Consider the following 23,753-nt stretch of genomic DNA (forward strand, 5'->3'; position numbering starts at 1 on the left):
GCTCGAACCTCCAACCTTTCGGTAAACAGCCGATCGTGCTAGAGAATTGCGCCACGGAGACAGTCCTGCTCCACACTCACCACCATCAGAACATATCTTCAAAGCTATCAGCGTAAAGAAAAAAGCAACACACCGCTCCCGGGAGGGCTCGAAACTCCAACCTTTCAGTTAACAGCCAATCGCGCCAGCCAATTTCGCCACGGAGACAGACCTGCCCCACTCTCACCACCATCAGAACATATCTTCAAGGCTATCAGCACAAAGAAAAAAAAGCGCCCCACCATCACCGGGTGGCCTCGAACTTCCAACCTTTCGGTTAACAGCCGATCGCGCTAGCTAACTGCGCCACGGAAACAGTCTTGCTCCACTCTCACCACCATCAGAACATATCTTCAAAGCTATCAGCGCAAAGAAAAAAGCAAGACACCACTCCTAGGGAGGGCTCGAAACTCCAACCTTTCGGTTAACAGCCGATCGCGCTAGCCCATTGCGCCACGGAGACAGTCCTGCTCTACTCTCACAACCATCAGAACATATCTTCAAAGCTATCAGCCCAAAGAAAAAAAAGCGCCATACCACCACCGGGTGGGATCGAACCTCCGACCTTTTGGTTGACAGCCGATCGCGCTAGCCCATTGCGCCACGGGGACAGTCTTGCTCCACTCTCCACCATCAGAACATATCTTCAAAGCTATCAGCACAAAGAAAAAAAAAGCGCCGCACCACCACTGGGTGGGCTCGAAACTCCAACCTTTCGGTTAACAGCCGATCGCGCTAGCCAATCGCGCCATGGTGACAGTCCTGCTCCACTCTCACCACCATCAGAACATATCTTCAAAGCTATTACCACAAAAAAAAGCAACACACCACTCCTGGGAGGGCTCGAAACTCCAACCTTTCGGTTAACGGCTGATCGCGCTAGCCCATTGCGCCACGGAGACAGCCTTGCTCCACTCTCAACACCATCAGAACATATCTTCAAAGCTATTAGCGCAAAGAAAAAAAGCGCCGCGCCACCACAGGGTGGGCTCGAACCTCCAACCTTTCGGTTAACAGCCGATCGCGCTAGCCAATTGCGCCACGGAGACAGTCCTGCTACCCTTTCACCACCATCAGAACATATCTTCAAAGCTATTAGTGCAAAGAAAAAAGCAACACACCACTCCCGGGAGGGCTCGAAACTCCAAACTTTCGGTTAACAGCCGATCGCGCTAGCCCAATGCGCCACGGGGACAGTCTTGCTTCACTCTCACCACCATCAGAACATATCTTCAAAGCTATCAGCACAAAGAACAAAAAAGCGCCGCACCACCACCGGGTGGGCCGGAACCTCCAAACTTTCGGTTAACAGCCGATCGCGCTAGCCAATTGCGCCACGGAGACAGTCCTGCTCCGCTCTCACCACCCTCAGAACATATCTTCAAATCTATCAGCACAAAGAAAAAAAAGCGCCACACCATCACCGGGTGGGCTCGAACCTCCAACCTTTCGGTTAACAGCCGATCGCGCAAGCCAATTGCGCCACGGAGACAGTCCTGCTCCACTCTCACCACCGTCAAAACATTTATTCAGAGCTATCACCCCAAAGAAAAAAAAGCGCCGCACCACCACCGGGAGGGCTCGAAACTCCAACCTTTCGGTTAACAGCCGATCGCGCTAGCCCATTGCGCCACGGGGACAGTCTTGCTCCACTCTCCACCATCAGAACATATCTTCAAAGCTATCAGCACAAAGAAAAAAAAAGCGCCGCACCACCACTGGGTGGGCTCGAAACTCCAACCTTTCGGTTAACAGCCGATCGCGCTAGCCAATTGCGCCATGGAGACAGTCCTGCTCCACTTTCACCACCATCAGAACATATCTTCAAAGCTATTACCACAAAAAAAAGCAACACACCACTCCTGGGAGGGCTCGAAACTCCAACCTTTCGGTTAACAGCCGATCGCGCTAGCCCATTGCGCCACGGAGACAGTCCTGCTCCACTCTCACCACCATTAGAACATATCTTTCGAGCCATCAGCCCAAAGAAAAAAAAAACGCCGAACCACCACCGGGTGGGCTCGAACCTCCAACATTTTGGTTAACGGCCGATCGCGCTAGCCAATTGCGCCACGGAGACAATCGTGCTCCACGCTCACCACCATCAGAAAATATCTTCAAGGCTATCATCGCAAAGAAAAAAGCAACACACCCCACCCGGGAGGGCTCGAACCTCCAACTTTTTGGTTAACAGCCGATCGCGCCAGCCAATGGCGCCACGGGGACAGTCCTGCTCCACTCTCACCACAGTCAGAACATTTCTTCAGAGCTATCAGCCTAAAGAAAAAGAAGCGCCGCACCACCACCGGGTGGGCTCGAACCTCCAACCTTTCGGTTAACAGCCGATCGCGCTAGCCAATTGCGCCACAAAGACAGTCGTGCTTCACTCTCACCACCGTCAGACCATTTCTTCAGAGCTATCGGCCCGGTGAAAAAAAGCAGCACACCACTCCCGGGAGGACTCGAAACTCCAACCTTTCGGTTAACAGCCGATCGCGCTAGCCCATTGCGCCACGGGGACAGTCTTGCTCCACTCTCACCACCATCAGTACATATCTTCAAAGCTATCAGCACAAAGAAAAAAAAACGGTGCACCACCACTGGGTGGGCTCGAACCTCCAACCTTTCGGTTAACAGCCGATCGCGCAAGCCGATTGCGCCACGGAGACAGTCCTGCTCCACTCTCACCACCATCAGAACATATCTTCAAAGCTATCGGCCCGGTGAAAAAAAGCACCACACCACCACCGGGTGGGCTCGAACCTCCAACCTTTCGGTTAACAGGTAATTGCGCTAGCAAATTGCGCCACGGAGACAGTCCTGCTCCACTCTCACCACCATCAGAACATATCTTCAAAGCTATCAGCACAAAGAAAAAAAGCGCCACACCGCTCCCGGGAGGGCTCGAAACTCCAACCTTTCAGTTAACAGCCAATCGCGCCAGCCAATTTCGCCACGGAGAGAGACCTGCCCCACTCTCACCACCATCAGAACATATCTTCAAGGCTATCAGCACAAAGAAAAAAAAGCGCCCCACCATCACCGGGTGGGCTCGAACTTCCAACCTTTCGGTTAACAGCCGATCGCGCTAGCTAACTGCGCCACGGAAACAGTCTTGCTCCACTCTCACCACCATCAGAACATATCTTCAAAGCTATCAGCGCAAAGAAAAAAGCAAGACACCACTCCTAGGGAGGGCTCGAAACTCCAACCTTTCGGTTAACAGCCAATCGCGCTAGCCCATTGCGCCACGGAGACAGTCCTGCTCTACTCTCACAACCATCAGAACATATCTTCAAAGCTATCAGCCCAAAGAAAAAAAAAGCGCCATACCACCACCGGGTGGGATCGAACCTCCGACCTTTTGGTTGACAGCCGATCGCGCTAGCCGATTGCGCCATGAAGACAGTCCTGCTCCACTCTCACCACCATCAGAACATATCTTCAAAGCTATCAGCCCATAGAAAAAAAAGCGCCGCACCACCACCGGGTGGGCTCGAACTACCTACTTTTCGGTTAACAGCCGATCACGCTAGCCAATTGCGCCACGGAGACAGTCCTGCTCCACTCTCACCACCATCAGAACATATCTTCAAAGCTATCAGCCCAAAGAAAAAAAGCGCCGCACCACCACCGGGTGGGCTCGAACCTCCAACTTTCCGGTTAAAAGCCGATCGCACTAGCCAATCGCACCACGGAGACAGTACTGCTCCACTTTCACCACCATCAGAACATATCTTCAAAGCTATTAGTGCAAAGAAAAAAGCAACACACCATTCCCAGGAGGGCTCAAAACTCCAACCCTTCGGTTTACAGCCGATCGCGCTAGCCCCTTGCGCCACGAGGACAGTCTTGCTCCCATCTCACCACCATCAGAACATATCTTCAAAGCTATCAGCACAAAGAAAAAAAGCGCCGCACCACCACCAGGTGGGCTCGAACCTTCAACCTTTCGGCTAACAGCCGATTGCACAAGCCAATTGCGCCACGGAGACAGTCTTGCTCCACTCTCACCACCATCAGTACATATCTTCAAAGCTATCAGCACAAAGAAAAAAAAACGCCGCACCACCACCGGGTGGGCTCGAACCTCTAACCTTTTGGTTAACAGCCAATCGCGCTAGCCCATTGCGCCACGGAGGCAGCCTTGCTCCACTCTCAGCATCATCAGAACATATCTTCAAAGCTATCAGCGCAAAGAAAAAAAAGCGCCGCACCACCACCGGGTGGGCTCGAACTACCTACTTTTCGGTTAACAGCCGATCGCGCTAGCCCATTGCGCCACGGAGATAGCCTTGCTCCACTCTCAACACCATCAGATCATATCTTCAAAGCTATTAGCGCAAAGAAAAAAAGCGCCGCGCCACCACCGGGTGGGCTCGAACCTCCAACTTTCCGGTTAAAAGCCGATCGCACTAGCCAATCGCACCACGGAGACAGTACTGCTCCACTTTCACCACCATCAGAACATATCTTCAAAGCTATTAGTGCAAAGAAAAAAGCAACACACCATTCCCAGGAGGGCTCAAAACTCCAACCCTTCGGTTTACAGCCGATCGCGCTAGCCCCTTGCGCCACGAGGACAGTCTTGCTCCCATCTCACCACCATCAGAACATATCTTCAAAGCTATCAGCACAAAGAAAAAAAGCGCCGCACCACCACCAGGTGGGCTCGAACCTTCAACCTTTCGGCTAACAGCCGATTGCACAAGCCAATTGCGCCACGGAGACAGTCTTGCTCCACTCTCACCACCATCAGTACATATCTTCAAAGCTATCAGCACAAAGAAAAAAAAACGCCGCACCACCACCGGGTGGGCTCGAACCTCCAACCTTTCGGTTAACAGCCAATCGCGCTAGCCAATTGCGCCACGGAGACAGTCCTGCTTCACTCTCCCCACCATCAGAACATATCTTCAAAGCTATCAGCACAAAGAAAAGAAAAGCGCCACACCATCACCGGGTGGGCTCGAACCTCCAACCTTTCGGTTAACAGCCGATCGCGCAAGCAAATTGCGCCACGGAGACAGTCCTGCTCCACTCTCACCACCGTAAAAACAATTATTCAGAGCTATCACCCCAAAGAAAAAAAAAGCGCCGCACCACCACCGGGTGGGCTATAACCTCCAACCTTTCGGTTACAGCCGATCGCGCTAGCCGATTGCGCCCCGGAGACAGTCCTGCTCCACTCTCACCACCATCAGAACATATCTTCAAAGCTATCAGCACAAAGAAAAAAAAGAACCGCACCACCACCGGGTGGGCTCGAACCTCCAATCTTTCGGTTAACAGCCAATCGCGATAGCCAATAGCGCCACGGAGACAGTCCTGCTCCACTCTCCACCATCAGAACATATCTTCAAAGCTATCAGCACAAAGAAAAAAAAAGCGCCGCACCACCACTGGGTGGGCTCGAAACTCCAACCTTTCGGTTAACAGCCGATCGCGCTAGCCAATCGCGCCATGGTGACAGTCCTGCTCCACTCTCACCACCATCAGAACATATCTTCAAAGCTATTACCACAAAAAAAAGCAACACACCACTCCTGGGAGGGCTCGAAACTCCAACCTTTCGGTTAACGGCTGATCGCGCTAGCCCATTGCGCCACGGAGACAGCCTTGCTCCACTCTCAACACCATCAGAACATATCTTCAAAGCTATTAGCGCAAAGAAAAAAAGCGCCGCGCCACCACAGGGTGGGCTCGAACCTCCAACCTTTCGGTTAACAGCCGATCGCGCTAGCCAATTGCGCCACGGAGACAGTCCTGCTACCCTTTCACCACCATCAGAACATATCTTCAAAGCTATTAGTGCAAAGAAAAAAGCAACACACCACTCCCGGGAGGGCTCGAAACTCCAAACTTTCGGTTAACAGCCGATCGCGCTAGCCCAATGCGCCACGGGGACAGTCTTGCTTCACTCTCACCACCATCAGAACATATCTTCAAAGCTATCAGCACAAAGAACAAAAAAGCGCCGCACCACCACCGGGTGGGCCGGAACCTCCAAACTTTCGGTTAACAGCCGATCGCGCAAGCCAATTGCGCCACGGAGACAGTCCTGCCCCACTTTCACCACCATCAGACAATATCTTCAAAGCTATCAGCCCAAAGAAAAAAAGCACCGCACCACCACCGGGTGGGCTCGAACCTCCAACCTTTCGGTCAACAGCCAATCGCGCTAGCCAATTGCGCCACGGAGACAGTCCTGCTCCGCTCTCACCACCCTCAGAACATATCTTCAAATCTATCAGCACAAAGAAAAAAAAGCGCCACACCATCACCGGGTGGGCTCGAACCTCCAACCTTTCGGTTAACAGCCGATCGCGCAAGCCAATTGCGCCACGAAGACAGTCCTGCTCCACTCTCACCACCGTCAAAACATTTATTCAGAGCTATCACCCCAAAGAAAAAAAAGCGCCGCACCACCACCGGGTGGGCTCGAACCTCCAACCTTCCGGTTAACAGCCGATCGCGCTAGCCAATGGCGCCAGGGAGACAGTCCTGCTCCACTCTCACCACCATCAGAACATATCTTCAAAGCTATCAGCCCAAAGAAAAAAAAGCACCGCACCACCACCGGGTGGGCTCGAACCTCCAACCTATCGTTTAACAGCCAATCGCGCTAGCCAATTGCGCCACGGAGACAGTCCTGCTCCACTCTCCACCATCAGAACATATCTTCAAAGCTATCAGCACAAAGAAAAAAAAGCGCCGCACCACTACTGGGTGGGCTCGAAACTCCAACCGTTCGGTTAACAGCCGATCGCGCAAGCCAATTGCGCCACGGAGACAGTCCTGCTCCACTCTCACCACCATCAGAACATATCTTCAAAGCTATCAGCCCAAAGAAAAAAAAGCACCGCACCACCACCGGGTGGGCTCGAACCTCCAACCTTTCGGTTAACAGCCAATCGCGCTAGCCAATTGCGCCACGGAGACAGTCCTGCTCCACTCTCACCACCATCAGAACATATCTTCAAAGCTATCAGCACAAAGAAAAAAAAGCGCCGCACCACCACCGGGTGGGCTCGAGACTTCAACCTTTCGGTTAACAGCCGATCGCGCTAGCCAATTGCGCCATGGAGACAGTCCTGCTCTACTCTCACCACCATCAGAACATAATTCAAAGCTATTACCACAAAGAAAAAAGCAACACACCACTCCTGGGAGGGCTCGACACTCCAACCTTTCGGTTAACAGCCGATCGCGCTAGCCCATTGCGCCACGGAGATAGCCTTGCTCCACTCTCAACACCATCAGATCATATCTTCAAAGCTATTAGCGCAAAGAAAAAAAGCGCCGCGCCACCACCGGGTGGGCTCGAACCTCCAACTTTCCGGTTAAAAGCCGATCGCACTAGCCAATCGCACCACGGAGACAGTACTGCTCCACTTTCACCACCATCAGAACATATCTTCAAAGCTATTAGTGCAAAGAAAAAAGCAACACACCATTCCCAGGAGGGCTCAAAACTCCAACCCTTCGGTTTACAGCCGATCGCGCTAGCCCCTTGCGCCACGAGGACAGTCTTGCTCCCATTTCACCACCATCAGAACATATCTTCAAAGCTATCAGCACAAAGAAAAAAAGCGCCGCACCACCACCAGGTGGGCTCGAACCTTCAACCTTTCGGCTAACAGCCGATTGCACAAGCCAATTGCGCCACGGAGACAGTCTTGCTCCACTCTCACCACCATCAGTACATATCTTCAAAGCTATCAGCACAAAGAAAAAAAAACGCCGCACCACCACCGGGTGGGCTCGAACCTCCAACCTTTCGGTTAACAGCCGATCGCGCAAGCAAATTGCGCCACGGAGACAGTCCTGCTCCACTCTCACCACCGTAAAAACAATTATTCAGAGCTATCACCCCAAAGAAAAAAAAAGCGCCGCACCACCACCGGGTGGGCTATAACCTCCAACCTTTCGGTTACAGCCGATCGCGCTAGCCGATTGCGCCCCGGAGACAGTCCTGCTCCACTCTCACCACCATCAGAACATATCTTCAAAGCTATCAGCGCAAAGAAAAAAAGCGCCGCACCACCACCGGGTGGGCTCGAACATCCAACCTTTCGGTTAACAGCCGATCGCACAAGCCAATTGCGCCACGGAGACAGTCCTGCTCCACTCTCACCACCATCAGAACATATCTTCAAAGCTATCAGCACAAAGAAAAAAAAGAACCGCACCACCACCGGGTGGGCTCGAACCTCCAATCTTTCGGTTAACAGCCAATCGCGATAGCCAATAGCGCCACGGAGACAGTCCTGCTCCACTCTCCACCATCAGAACATATCTTCAAAGCTATCAGCACAAAGAAAAAAAAAGCGCCGCACCACCACTGGGTGGGCTCGAAACTCCAACCTTTCGGTTAACAGCCGATCGCGCTAGCCAATCGCGCCATGGTGACAGTCCTGCTCCACTCTCACCACCATCAGAACATATCTTCAAAGCTATTACCACAAAAAAAAGCAACACACCACTCCTGGGAGGGCTCGAAACTCCAACCTTTCGGTTAACGGCTGATCGCGCTAGCCCATTGCGCCACGGAGACAGCCTTGCTCCACTCTCAACACCATCAGAACATATCTTCAAAGCTATTAGCGCAAAGAAAAAAAGCGCCGCGCCACCACAGGGTGGGCTCGAACCTCCAACCTTTCGGTTAACAGCCGATCGCGCTAGCCAATTGCGCCACGGAGACAGTCCTGCTACCCTTTCACCACCATCAGAACATATCTTCAAAGCTATTAGTGCAAAGAAAAAAGCAACACACCACTCCCGGGAGGGCTCGAAACTCCAAACTTTCGGTTAACAGCCGATCGCGCTAGCCCAATGCGCCACGGGGACAGTCTTGCTTCACTCTCACCACCATCAGAACATATCTTCAAAGCTATCAGCACAAAGAACAAAAAAGCGCCGCACCACCACCGGGTGGGCCGGAACCTCCAAACTTTCGGTTAACAGCCGATCGCGCAAGCCAATTGCGCCACGGAGACAGTCCTGCCCCACTTTCACCACCATCAGACAATATCTTCAAAGCTATCAGCCCAAAGAAAAAAAGCACCGCACCACCACCGGGTGGGCTCGAACCTCCAACCTTTCGGTTAACAGCCAATCGCGCTAGCCAATTGCGCCACGGAGACAGTCCTGCTCCGCTCTCACCACCCTCAGAACATATCTTCAAATCTATCAGCACAAAGAAAAAAAAGCGCCACACCATCACCGGGTGGGCTCGAACCTCCAACCTTTCGGTTAACAGCCGATCGCGCAAGCCAATTGCGCCACGGAGACAGTCCTGCTCCACTCTCACCACCGTCAAAACATTTATTCAGAGCTATCACCCCAAAGAAAAAAAAGCGCCGCACCACCACCGGGAGGGCTCGAAACTCCAACCTTTCGGTTAACAGCCGATCGCGCTAGCCCATTGCGCCACGGGGACAGTCTTGCTCCACTCTCCACCATCAGAACATATCTTCAAAGCTATCAGCACAAAGAAAAAAAAAGCGCCGCACCACCACTGGGTGGGCTCGAAACTCCAACCTTTCGGTTAACAGCCGATCGCGCTAGCCAATTGCGCCATGGAGACAGTCCTGCTCCACTTTCACCACCATCAGAACATATCTTCAAAGCTATTACCACAAAAAAAAGCAACACACCACTCCTGGGAGGGCTCGAAACTCCAACCTTTCGGTTAACAGCCGATCGCGCTAGCCCATTGCGCCACGGAGACAGTCCTGCTCCACTCTCACCACCATTAGAACATATCTTTCGAGCTATCAGCCCAAAGAAAAAAAAAACGCCGAACCACCACCGGGTGGGCTCGAACCTCCAACATTTTGGTTAACGGCCGATCGCGCTAGCCAATTGCGCCACGGAGACAATCGTGCTCCACGCTCACCACCATCAGAAAATATCTTCAAGGCTATCATCGCAAAGAAAAAAGCAACACACCCCACCCGGGAGGGCTCGAACCTCCAACTTTTTGGTTAACAGCCGATCGCGCCAGCCAATGGCGCCACGGGGACAGTCCTGCTCCACTCTCACCACAGTCAGAACATTTCTTCAGAGCTATCAGCCTAAAGAAAAAGAAGCGCCGCACCACCACCGGGTGGGCTCGAACCTCCAACCTTTCGGTTAACAGCCGATCGCGCTAGCCAATTGCGCCACAAAGACAGTCGTGCTTCACTCTCACCACCGTCAGACCATTTCTTCAGAGCTATCGGCCCGGTGAAAAAAAGCAGCACACCACTCCCGGGAGGACTCGAAACTCCAACCTTTCGGTTAACAGCCGATCGCGCTAGCCCATTGCGCCACGGGGACAGTCTTGCTCCACTCTCACCACCATCAGTACATATCTTCAAAGCTATCAGCACAAAGAAAAAAAAACGCTGCACCACCACTGGGTGGGCTCGAACCTCCAACCTTTCGGTTAACAGCCGATCGCGCAAGCCGATTGCGCCACGGAGACAGTCCTGCTCCACTCTCACCACCATCAGAACATATCTTCAAAGCTATCGGCCCGGTGAAAAAAAGCACCGCACCACCACCGGGTGGGCTCGAACCTCCAACCTTTCGGTTAACAGGTAATTGCGCTAGCAAATTGCGCCACGGAGACAGTCCTGCTCCACTCTCACCACCATCAGAACATATCTTCAAAGCTATCAGCACAAAGAAAAAAAGCGCCACACCGCTCCCGGGAGGGCTCGAAACTCCAACCTTTCAGTTAACAGCCAATCGCGCCAGCCAATTTCGCCACGGAGACAGACCTGCCCCACTCTCACCACCATCAGAACATATCTTCAAGGCTATCAGCACAAAGAAAAAAAAGCGCCCCACCATCACCGGGTGGGCTCGAACTTCCAACCTTTCGGTTAACAGCCGATCGCGCTAGCTAACTGCGCCACGGAAACAGTCTTGCTCCACTCTCACCACCATCAGAACATATCTTCAAAGCTATCAGCGCAAAGAAAAAAGCAAGACACCACTCCTAGGGAGGGCTCGAAACTCCAACCTTTCGGTTAACAGCCGATCGCGCTAGCCCATTGCGCCACGGAGACAGTCCTGCTCTACTCTCACAACCATCAGAACATATCTTCAAAGCTATCAGCCCAAAGAAAAAAAAAGCGCCATACCACCACCGGGTGGGATCGAACCTCCGACCTTTTGGTTGACAGCCGATCGCGCTAGCCGATTGCGCCATGAAGACAGTCCTGCTCCACTCTCACCACCATCAGAACATATCTTCAAAGCTATCAGCCCATAGAAAAAAAAGCGCCGCACCACCACCGGGTGGGCTCGAACTACCTACTTTTCGGTTAACAGCCGATCACGCTAGCCAATTGCGCCACGGAGACAGTCCTGCTCCACTCTCACCACCATCAGAACATATCTTCAAAGCTATCAGCCCAAAGAAAAAAAGCGCCGCACCACCACCGGGTGGGCTCGAACCTCCAACTTTTCGGTTAACAGCCGATCACGCTAGCCAATTGCGCCACGGAGACAGTCCTGCTTCACTCTCACCACTATCAGAACATATCTTCAAAGCTATCAGTGCAAAAAAAAAAGCGCCGCACCACCACCGGGTGGGCTCGAACCTCCAACTTTTCGGTTAACAGCCGATCACGCTAGCATATTGCGCCACGGAGACAGTCCTGCTTCACTCTCACCACCATCATAACATATCTTCAAAGCTATCAGCCCAAAGAAAAAAAAGCACCGCACCACCACCGGGTGGGCTCGAAACTCCAACCTTTCGGTTAACTGCCGATCGCGCTAGCCAATGGCGCCACGGAGACAGTCCTGTTCCACTCTTACCACCATCAGAACATATCTTCAAAGCTATCAGCCCAAAGAAAAAAAAGAACCGCACCACCACCGGGTGGGCTCGAACCTCTAACCTTTTGGTTAACAGCCAATCGCGCTAGCCCATTGCGCCACGGAGGCAGCCTTGCTCCACTCTCAGCATCATCAGAACATATCTTCAAAGCTATCAGCGCAAAGAAAAAAAAGCGGCGCACCACCACCGGGTGGGCTCGAACCTCCAACCTTTCGGTAAACAGCCGATCGTGCTAGAGATTTGCGCCACGGAGACAGTCCTGCTCCACACTCACCACCATCAGAACATATCTTCAAAGCTATCAGCGTAAAGAAAAAAGCAACACACCGCTCCCGGGAGGGCTCGAAACTCCAACCTTTCAGTTAACAGCCAATCGCGCCAGCCAATTTCGCCACGGAGACAGACCTGCCCCACTCTCACCACCATCAGAACATATCTTCAAGGCTATCAGCACAAAGAAAAAAAAGCGCCCCACCATCACCGGGTGGGCTCGAACTTCCAACCTTTCGGTTAACAGCCGATCGCGCTAGCTAACTGCGCCACGGAAACAGTCTTGCTCCACTCTCACCACCATCAGAACATATCTTCAAAGCTATCAGCGCAAAGAAAAAAGCAAGACACCACTCCTAGGGAGGGCTCGAAACTCCAACCTTTCGGTTAACAGCCGATCGCGCTAGCCCATTGCGCCACGGAGACAGTCCTGCTCTACTCTCACAACCATCAGAACATATCTTCAAAGCTATCAGCCCAAAGAAAAAAAAGCGCCATACCACCACCGGGTGGGATCGAACCTCCGACCTTGGTTGACAGCCGATCGCGCTAGCCGATTGCGCCATGAAGACAGTCCTGCTCCACTCTCACCACCATCAGAACATATCTTCAAAGCTATAAGCCCATAGAAAAAAAAGCGCCGCACCACCACCGGGTGGGCTCGAACTACCAACTTTTCGTTTAACAGCCGATCACGCTAGCCAATTGCGCCACGGAGACAGTCCTGCTCCACTCTCACCACCATCAGAACATATCTTCAAAGCTATCAGCCCAAAGAAAAAAAGCGCCGCACCACCACCGGGTGGGCTCGAACCTCCAACTTTTCGGTTAACAGCCGATCACGCTAGCCAATTGCGCCACGGAGACAGTCCTGCTTCACTCTCACCACTATCAGAACATATCTTCAAAGCTATCAGTGCAAAAAAAAAAGCGCCGCACCACCACCGGGTGGGCTCGAACCTCCAACTTTTCGGTTAACAGCCGATCACGCTAGCATATTGCGCCACGGAGACAGTCCTGCTTCACTCTCACCACCATCATAACATATCTTCAAAGCTATCAGCCCAAAGAAAAAAAAGCACCGCACCACCACCGGGTGGGCTCGAAACTCCAACCTTTCGGTTAACTGCCGATCGCGCTAGCCAATGGAGCCACGGAGACAGTCCTGTTCCACTCTTACCACCATCAGAACATATCTTCAAAGCTATCAGCCCAAAGAAAAAAAAGAACCGCACCACCACCGGGTGGGCTCGAACCTCTAACCTTTTGGTTAACAGCCAATCGCGCTAGCCCATTGCGCCACGGAGACAGTCCTGCTCCACTCTCCACCATCAGAACATATCTTCAAAGCTATCAGCACAAAGAAAAAAAAGCGCCGCACCACCACTGGGTGGGCTCGAAACTCCAACCTTTCGGTTAACAGCCGATCGCGCTAGCCAATTGCGCCATGGAGACAGTCCTGCTCCACTTTCACCACCATCAGAACATATCTTCAAAGCTATTACCACAAAAAAAAGCAACACACCACTCCTGGGAGGTCTCGAAACTCCAACCTTTTGGTTAACAGCCGATCGCGCTAGCCCATTGCGCCACGGAGACAGTCCTGCACCACTCTCACCACCATTAGAACATATCTTTCAAGCTATCAGCCCAAAGAAAAAAAAAGCGCCGAACCACCACCGGGTGGGCTCGAACCTCCAACATTTTGGTTAACGGCCGATCGCGCTAGCCAATTGCGCCACGGAGACAATCGTGCTCCACGCTCACCACCATCAGAAAATATCTTCAAGGCTATCATCGCAAAGAAAAAAGCAACACACCCCACCCGGGAGGGCTCGAACCTCCAACTTTTTGGTTAACAGCCGATCGCGCCAGCCAATGGCGCCACGGGGACAGTCCTGCTCCACTCTCACCACAGTCAGAACATTTCTTCAGAGCTATCAGCCTAAAGAAAAAGAAGCGCCGCACCACCACCGGGTGGGCTCGAACCTCCAACCTTTCGGTTAACAGCCGATCGCGCTAGCCAATTGCGCCACAAAGACATTCCTGCTCCACTCTCACCACCATCAGAACGTATCTTCAAAGCTATTAGCGCAAAGAAAAAAAGCGCCGCGCCACCACCGGGTGGGCTCGAACCTCCAACCTTTCGGTTAACAGCCGATCGCGCTAACCCATTGCGCCACGGGGACAGTCTTGCTCCACTCTCACCACCATCAGAACATATCTTCAAAGCTATCAGCGCACACAAAAAAAGCGCCGCACCACCACCGGGTGGGCTCGAACCTCCAACCTTTCGGTTAACAGCCGATCGCGCTAGCCAATTGCGCCACGGAGACAGTCTTGCTCCACTCTCAACACCATAAGAACATATCTTCAAAGCTACAAGCGCAAAGACAAAAAAGCGCCGCACCACCACCGGGTGGGCTCGAACCTCCAACCTTTCGGTTAACAGCCGATCGCGCTAGCCAATTGCGCCACGGGGACAGTCTTGCTCAACTCTCACCACCATCAGAACATACCTTCAAAGCTATCAGCGCAAAGAAAAAAAAGCGCCGCACCACCACCGGGTGGGCTCGAACCTCCAACCTTTCGGTTAACAGCCGATCGCGCTAGCCAATTGCGCCACGGGGACAGTCTTGCTCCACTCTCACCACCATCAGAACATACCTTCAAAGCTATCAGCGCAAAGAAAAAAAAGCGCCGCACCACCACCGGGTGGGCTCGAACCTCCAACCTTCCGGTTAACAGCCGATCGCGCTAGCCAATGGCGCCAGGGAGACAGTCCTGCTCCACTCTCACCACCATCAGAACATATCTTCAAAGCTATCAGCCCAAAGAAAAAAAAGCACCGCACCACCACCGGGTGGGCTCGAACCTCCAACCTATCGTTTAACAGCCAATCGCGCTAGCCAATTGCGCCACGGAGACAGTCCTGCTCCACTCTCCACCATCAGAACATATCTTCAAAGCTATCAGCACAAAGAAAAAAAAGCGCCGCACCACTACTGGGTGGGCTCGAAACTCCAACCGTTCGGTTAACAGCCGATCGCGCAAGCCAATTGCGCCACGGAGACAGTCCTGCTCCACTCTCACCACCATCAGAACATATCTTCAAAGCTATCAGCCCAAAGAAAAAAAAGCACCGCACCACCACCGGGTGGGCTCGAACCTCCAACCTTTCGGTTAACAGCCAATCGCGCTAGCCAATTGCGCCACGGAGACAGTCCTGCTCCACTCTCACCACCATCAGAACATATCTTCAAAGCTATCAGCACAAAGAAAAAAAAGCGCCGCACCACCACCGGGTGGGCTCGAGACTTCAACCTTTCGGTTAACAGCCGATCGCGCTAGCCAATTGCGCCATGGAGACCGTCCTGCTCTACTCTCACCACCATCAGAACATAATTCAAAGCTATTACCACAAAGAAAAAAGCAACACACCACTCCTGGGAGGGCTCGACACTCCAACCTTTCGGTTAACAGCCGATCGCGCTAGCCCATTGCGCCACGGAGATAGCCTTGCTCCACTCTCAACACCATCAGATCATATCTTCAAAGCTATTAGCGCAAAGAAAAAAAGCGCCGCGCCACCACCGGGTGGGCTCGAACCTCCAACTTTCCGGTTAAAAGCCGATCGCACTAGCCAATCGCACCACGGAGACAGTACTGCTCCACTTTCACCACCATCAGAACATATCTTCAAAGCTATTAGTGCAAAGAAAAAAGCAACACACCATTCCCAGGAGGGCTCAAAACTCCAACCCTTCGGTTTACAGCCGATCGCGCTAGCCCCTTGCGCCACGAGGACAGTCTTGCTCCCATCTCACCACCATCAGAACATATCTTCAAAGCTATCAGCACAAAGAAAAAAAGCGCCGCACCACCACCAGGTGGGCTCGAACCTTCAACCTTTCGGCTAACAGCCGATTGCACAAGCCAATTGCGCCACGGAGACAGTCTTGCTCCACTCTCACCACCATCAGTACATATCTTCAAAGCTATCAGCACAAAGAAAAAAAAACGCCGCACCACCACCGGGTGGGCTCGAACCTCCAACCTTTCGGTTAACAGCCAATCGCGCTAGCCAATTGCGCCACGGAGACAGTCCTGCTTCACTCTCCCCACCATCAGAACATATCTTCAAAGCTATCAGCACAAAGAAAAGAAAAGCGCCACACCATCACCGGGTGGGCTCGAACCTCCAACCTTTCGGTTAACAGCCGATCGCGCAAGCAAATTGCGCCACGGAGACAGTCCTGCTCCACTCTCACCACCGTAAAAACAATTATTCAGAGCTATCACCCCAAAGAAAAAAAAAGCGCCGCACCACCACCGGGTGGGCTATAACCTCCAACCTTTCGGTTACAGCCGATCGCGCTAGCCGATTGCGCCCCGGAGACAGTCCTGCTCCACTCTCACCACCATCAGAACATATCTTCAAAGCTATCAGCGCAAAGAAAAAAAGCGCCGCACCACCACCGGGTGGGCTCGAACCTCCAACCTTTCGGTTAACAGCCGATCGCACAAGCCAATTGCGCCACGGAGACAGTCCTGCTCCACTCTCACCACCATCAGAACATATCTTCAAAGCTATCAGCACAAAGAAAAAAAAGAACCGCACCACCACCGGGTGGGCTCGAACCTCCAATCTTTCGGTTAACAGCCAATCGCGATAGCCAATAGCGCCACGGAGACAGTCCTGCTCCACTCTCCACCATCAGAACATATCTTCAAAGCTATCAGCACAAAGAAAAAAAAAGCGCCGCACCACCACTGGGTGGGCTCGAAACTCCAACCTTTCGGTTAACAGCCGATCGCGCTAGCCAATCGCGCCATGGTGACAGTCCTGCTCCACTCTCACCACCATCAGAACATATCTTCAAAGCTATTACCACAAAAAAAAGCAACACACCACTCCTGGGAGGGCTCGAAACTCCAACCTTTCGGTTAACGGCTGATCGCGCTAGCCCATTGCGCCACGGAGACAGCCTTGCTCCACTCTCAACACCATCAGAACATATCTTCAAAGCTATTAGCGCAAAGAAAAAAAGCGCCGCGCCACCACAGGGTGGGCTCGAACCTCCAACCTTTCGGTTAACAGCCGATCGCGCTAGCCAATTGCGCCACGGAGACAGTCCTGCTACCCTTTCACCACCATCAGAACATATCTTCAAAGCTATTAGTGCAAAGAAAAAAGCAACACACCACTCCCGGGAGGGCTCGAAACTCCAAACTTTCGGTTAACAGCCGATCGCGCTAGCCCAATGCGCCACGGGGACAGTCTTGCTTCACTCTCACCACCATCAGAACATATCTTCAAAGCTATCAGCACAAAGAACAAAAAAGCGCCGCACCACCACCGGGTGGGCCGGAACCTCCAAACTTTCGGTTAACAGCCGATCGCGCAAGCCAATTGCGCCACGGAGACAGTCCTGCCCCACTTTCACCACCATCAGACAATATCTTCAAAGCTATCAGCCCAAAGAAAAAAAGCACCGCACCACCACCGGGTGGGCTCGAACCTCCAACCTTTCGGTTAACAGCCAATCGCGCTAGCCAATTGCGCCACGGAGACAGTCCTGCTCCGCTCTCACCACCCTCAGAACATATCTTCAAATCTATCAGCACAAAGAAAAAAAAGCGCCACACCATCACCGGGTGGGCTCGAACCTCCAACCTTTCGGTTAACAGCCGATCGCGCAAGCCAATTGCGCCACGGAGACAGTCCTGCTCCACTCTCACCACCGTCAAAACATTTATTCAGAGCTATCACCCCAAAGAAAAAAAAGCGCCGCACCACCACCGGGAGGGCTCGAAACTCCAACCTTTCGGTTAACAGCCGATCGCGCTAGCCCATTGCGCCACGGGGACAGTCTTGCTCCACTCTCACCACCATCAGTACATATCTTCAAAGCTATCAGCACAAAGAAAAAAAACGCCGCACCACCACCGGGTGGGCTCGAACCTCCAACCTTTCGGACAACAGCCGATCGCGCAAGCCAATTGCGCCACGGAGACAGTCCTGCTCCACTCTCACCACCATCAGAACATATCTTCAAAGCTATCGGCCCAAAGAAAAAAAGCACCGCACCACCACCGGGTGGGCTCGAACCTCCAACCTTTCGGTAAACAGGTAATCGCGCTAGCCAATTGCACCACGGAGACAGTCCTGCTCCACTCTCACCACCATCAGAACATATCTTCAAAGCTATCAGCACAAAGAGAAAAAAGCGCCGCACCACCACCGGGTGGGCTCGAACCTCCAAACTTTTGGTTAACAGGTAATTGCGCTAGCCAATTGCGCCACGGAGACAGTCCTGCTCCACTCTCACCACCATCAGAACATAGCTTCAAAGCTATCGGCCCGGTGAAAAAAAGCACCGCACCACCACCGGGTGGGCTCGAACCTCCAACCTTTCCGTTAACAGGTAATTGCGCTAGCAAATTGCGCCACGGAGACAGTCCTGCTCCACTCTCACCACCATCAGAACATATCTTCAAAGCTATCATCACAAAGAAAAAAAGCGCCACACCACCACCGGGTGGGCTCGAACCTCCAAACTTTTGGTTAACAGGTAATTGCGCTAGCCAATTGCGCCACGGAGACAGTCCTGCTCCACTCTCACCACCATCAGAACATATCTTCAAAGCTATCAGCACAAAGAAAAAAAGCGCCACACCAACACCGGGTGGGCTTGAACCTCCAACCTTTCGGATAACAGCCGATCGCGCTAGCCAACTGCGCCACGGAGACAGTCCTGCTCCACTCTCACCACCGTCAGAACATTTCTTCAGAGCTATCAGCCCAAAGAAAAAAGAAGCGCCACACCACCACTCGGGTGGGCTCGAACCTCCAACCATTCGGTTAACAGCTGATCGCGCTAGCCAATTGCCCCACGGAGACAGTCGTGCTCCACTCTCACCAACGTCAGAACATTTCTTCAGAGCTATCACCCTAAAGAAAAAAAAGCGCTGCACCACCACCGGTTGGGCTCGAACCTCCAACCTTTCGGTTAACAGCCGATCGCGCTAGCGAATTGCGCCACGAAGACAGTCCTGCTCCACTCTCACCACCATTAGAACATATCTTCAAAGCTATTACCGCATAGAAAAAAGCAACACACCACTCCCGGGAGGGCTCGAAACTCCAAGCTTTCGGTTACCAGCCGATGGCGCTAGCCCATTGCGCCACGGAGGCAGTCTTGCTCCACTCTCAGCATCATCAGAACACATCTTCAAAGCTATCAGCGCAAAGAAAAAAAAGCGCCGCACCACCACCGGGTGGGCTCGAACCTCCAACCTTTCTGTAAACAGCCGATCGCGCTAGCCAATTGTGCCACGGAGACAGTCCTGCTCCACACTCACCACCATCAGAACATATCTTCAAAGCTATCAGCGTAAAGAAAAAAGCAACACACCACTCCCTGGAGGGCTCGAAACTCCAACCTTTCAGTTAACAGCCAATCGCGCCAGCCAATTTCGCCATGGAGACAGTCCTGCCCCACTCTCACCACCATCAGAACATATCTTCAAAGCTATCAGCACAAAGAAAAAAAAGCGCCGCACCATCACCGGGTGGGCTCGAACTTCCAACCTTTCGGTTAACAGCCGATCGCGCTAGCCAATGGCGCCACGGAGACAGTCCTGTTCCACTCTTACCACCATTAGAACATATCTTGAAAGCTATCAGCCCAAAGAAAAAAAAGCGCCGCACCACCAACGCGTGGGCTCCAGCCTCCAACTTTCCTGTTAACAGCCGATCACGCTAGCCAATTGCGCCACGGAGACAGTCCTGCTAAACTCTCACCACCATCAGAACATATCTTAAAGCTATCAGCCCACAGAAAAAAAGCGCCACACCACCACCGGGAGAGCTCGAAGCTCCAACTTTTCGGTTAACAGCCGATCGCGCTAGCCAATTGCGCCACGGAGACAGTCCTGCTCCACTCTCACCACCGTCAGAACATTTCTTCAGAGCTATCAGCCCAAAGAAAAAAAAACCGCCGCACCACCACTCGGGTGGGCTCGAACCTCCAACCTTTTGGTTAACAGCCGATCGCGCTAGCCAATTGCCCCACGGAGACAGTCGTGCTGCACTCTCACCACCGTCAGAACATTTCTTCAGAGCTATCACCCCAAAGAAAAAAAAGCGCTGCACCACCACCGGTTGGGCTCGAACCTCCAACCTTTCAGTTAACAGCCAATCGCGCTAGCCAATTGCGCCACGAAGACAGTCCTGCTCCACTCTCACCACATCAGAACATATCTTCAAAGCTATTACCGCAAAGAAAAAAGCAACACACCACTCCCGGGAGGGCTCGAAACTCCAAGCTTTCGGTTAACAGCCGATCGCGCTAGCCCATTGCGCCACGGAGGCAGTCTTGCTCCACTCTCAGCATCATCAGAACATATCTTCAAAGCTATCAGCGCAAAGAAAAAAAAGCGCTGCACCACAACGGGTGGGCTGGAACCTCTAACCTTTCGGTTAACAGCCGATCGCACTAGCCCATTGCGCCACGGAGACAGTCTTGCTCCACTCTCACCACTATCAGAACATATCTTCAAAGCTATCAGCGCAAAGAAAAAAGCAACACACCACTCCCGGGAGGGCTCGAAACTCCAACCTTTCGGTCAACAGCCGATCGCGCTAGCGCATTGCGCCACGGAGACAGTCTTGCTCCCCTCTCACCACCATCACAACATATCTTCAAAGCTATCAGCCCAAAGAAAAAAAAGCACCGCACCACCACCGGGTGGGCTCGAACCTCCAATCTTTCGGTTAACAGCCGATCGCGCTAGCCAATTTCGCCACGGAGACAGTCGTGCTCCACTCTCACCACCATCAGAACATACCTTCAAAGCTATCAGCGCAAAGAAAAAAGCAAAACACCACTCCCGGGAGGGCTCGAACCTCCAACTTTTCGGTTAACAGCCGATCGCGCTGGCCAATTGCGCCATGGAGACAGTCCTGCGCCACTCTCACCACAATTAGAACATATCTTCAAAGCTATCAGCCCAAAGAAAAAAAAGTGCCGCACAACCACCGGGTGGGCTCGAACCTCCAACCTTTCGGTTAACAGCAGATCGCGCTAGCCAATTGCGCCACGGCGAATATCGTGCTCCACTCTCACCACCATCAGAACATATCTTCAAAGCTATCAGCGCAAAGAAAAAAGCAACACACCCCACCCGGGAGGGCTCGAACCTCCAACTTTTCGGTTAACAGCCGATCGCGCTAGCCAATTGCGCCACGGGGACAGTCCTGCTCCACTCTCACCACCGTAAAAACAATTATTCAGAGCTATCACCTCAAAGAAAAAAAAGCGCCGCACCACCACCGGGTGGGCTCAAACCTCCAACCTTTCGGTTAACAGCCGATCGCGCTAGCCGATTGCGCCCCGGAGACAGTCCTGCTCCACTCTCACCACCATCAGAACATATCTTCAAAGCTATCAGCGCAAAGAAAAAAAGCGCCGCACCACCACCGGGTGGGCTCGAACCTCCAACCTTTCGGTTAACAGCCGATCGCACAAGCCAATTGCGCCACGGAGACAGTCCTGCTCCACTCTCACCACCATCAGAACTTATCTTCAAAGCTATCAGCCCAAAGAAAAAAAAGAACCGCACCACCACCGGGTGGGCTCGAACCTCCAATCTTTCGGTTAACAGCCAATCGCGATAGCCAATTGCGCCACGGAGACAGTCCTGCTCCACTCTCCACCAACAGAACATATCTTCAAAGCTATCAGCACAAAGAAAAAAAAGCGCCGCACCACCACTGGGTGGGCTCGAAACTCCAACCTTACGGTTAACAGCCAATCGCGCTAGCCAATCGCGCCATGGAGACAGTCCTGCTCCACTCTCGCCACCATCAGAACATATTTTCAAAGCTATTACCACAAAAAAAAGCAATACACCACTCCTGGGAGGGCTCGAAACTCCAACCTTTCGGTTAACGGCCGATCGCGCTAGCCCATTGCGCCACGGAGACAGCCTTGCTCCACTCTCAACACCATCAGAACATATCTTCAAAGCTATTAGCGCAAAGAAAAAAAGCGCCGCGCCACCACAGGGTGGGCTCGAACCTCCAACCTTTCGGTTAACAGCCGATCGCGCTAGCCAATTGCGCCACGGAGACAGTCCTGCTACCCTTTCACCACCATCAGAACATATCTTTAAAGCTATTAGTGCAAAGAAAAAAGCAACACACCACTCCCGGGAGGGCTCGAAACTCCAAACTTTCGGTTAACAGCCGATCGCGCTAGCCCAATGCGCCACGGGGACAGTCTTGCTCCACTCTCACCACCATAAGAACATATCTTCAAAGCTATCAGCACAAAGAACAAAAAAGCGCCGCACCACCACCGGGTGGGCCGGAACCTCCAAACTTTCGGTTAACAGCCGATCGCGCAAGCCAATTGCGCCACGGAGACAGTCCTGCTCCACTCTCACCACCATCAGAACATATCTTCAAAGCTATCGGCCCAAAGAAAAAAAGCACCGCACCACCACCGGGTGGGCTCGAACCTCCAACCTTCTGGTTAACAGGTAATCGCGCTAGCCAATTGCGCCACGGAGACAGTCCTGCTCGACTCTCACCACCATCAGAACATATCTTCAAAGCTATCAGCACAAAGAGAAAAAAGCGCCGCACCACCACCGGGTGGGCTCGAAACTCCAACCTTTCTGTTAACAGCCGATCGCGCTAGCCAATTGCGCCATGGAGACAGTCCTCCTCCACTCTCACCACCATCAGAACATATCTTCAAAGCTATTACCACAAAGAAAAAAGCAACACACTACTCCTGGGAGGGCTCGAAACTCCAACCTTTCGGTTAACAGCCGATCGCGCTAGCCCATTGCGCCACGGAGACAGCCTTGCTCCACTCTCAACACCATCAGAACATATCTTCAAAGCTATTAGCGCAAAGAAAAAAAGCGCCGCACCACCACCGGGTGGGCTCGAACCTCCAACCTTTCGGTTAACAGCCGATCGCGCTAGCCAATTGCGCCACGGAGATAGTCCTGCTCCACTATCACCACCATCAGAACATATTTTCAAAGCAATTAGTGCAAATAAAAAAGCAGCACACCACTCCCGGGAGGGCTCGAACCTCCAACCTTTCGGTTAACAGCCGATCGCGCTAGCCAATTGCGCCACGGAGACAGTCTTGCTCCACTCTCACCACCATCAGTACATATCTTCAAAGCTATCAGCACAAAGAAAAAAAACGCCGCACCACCACCGGGTGGGCTCGAACCTCCAACCTTTCGGACAACAGCCGATCGCGTAAGCCAATTGCGCCACGGAGACAGTCCTGCTCCACTCTCACCACCATCAGAACATATCTTCAAAGCTATCGGCCCAAAGAAAAAAAGCACCGCACCACCACCGGGTGGGCTCGAACCTCCAACCTTTCAGTAAACAGGTAATCGCGCTAGCCAATTGCACCACGGAGACAGTCCTGCTCCACTCTCACCACCATCAGAACATATCTTCAAAGCTATCAGCACAAAGAGAAAAAAGCGCCGCACCACCACCGGGTGAAAGCTCGAAACTCCAACCTTTCGGTTAACAGCCGATCGCGCTAGCCAATTGCGCCAT

Source organism: Rhipicephalus microplus, unplaced genomic scaffold (genome assembly GCF_043290135.1).
Source record: "Rhipicephalus microplus isolate Deutch F79 unplaced genomic scaffold, USDA_Rmic scaffold_16, whole genome shotgun sequence".
Taxonomy (NCBI): Eukaryota; Metazoa; Arthropoda; class Arachnida; order Ixodida; family Ixodidae; genus Rhipicephalus; species Rhipicephalus microplus.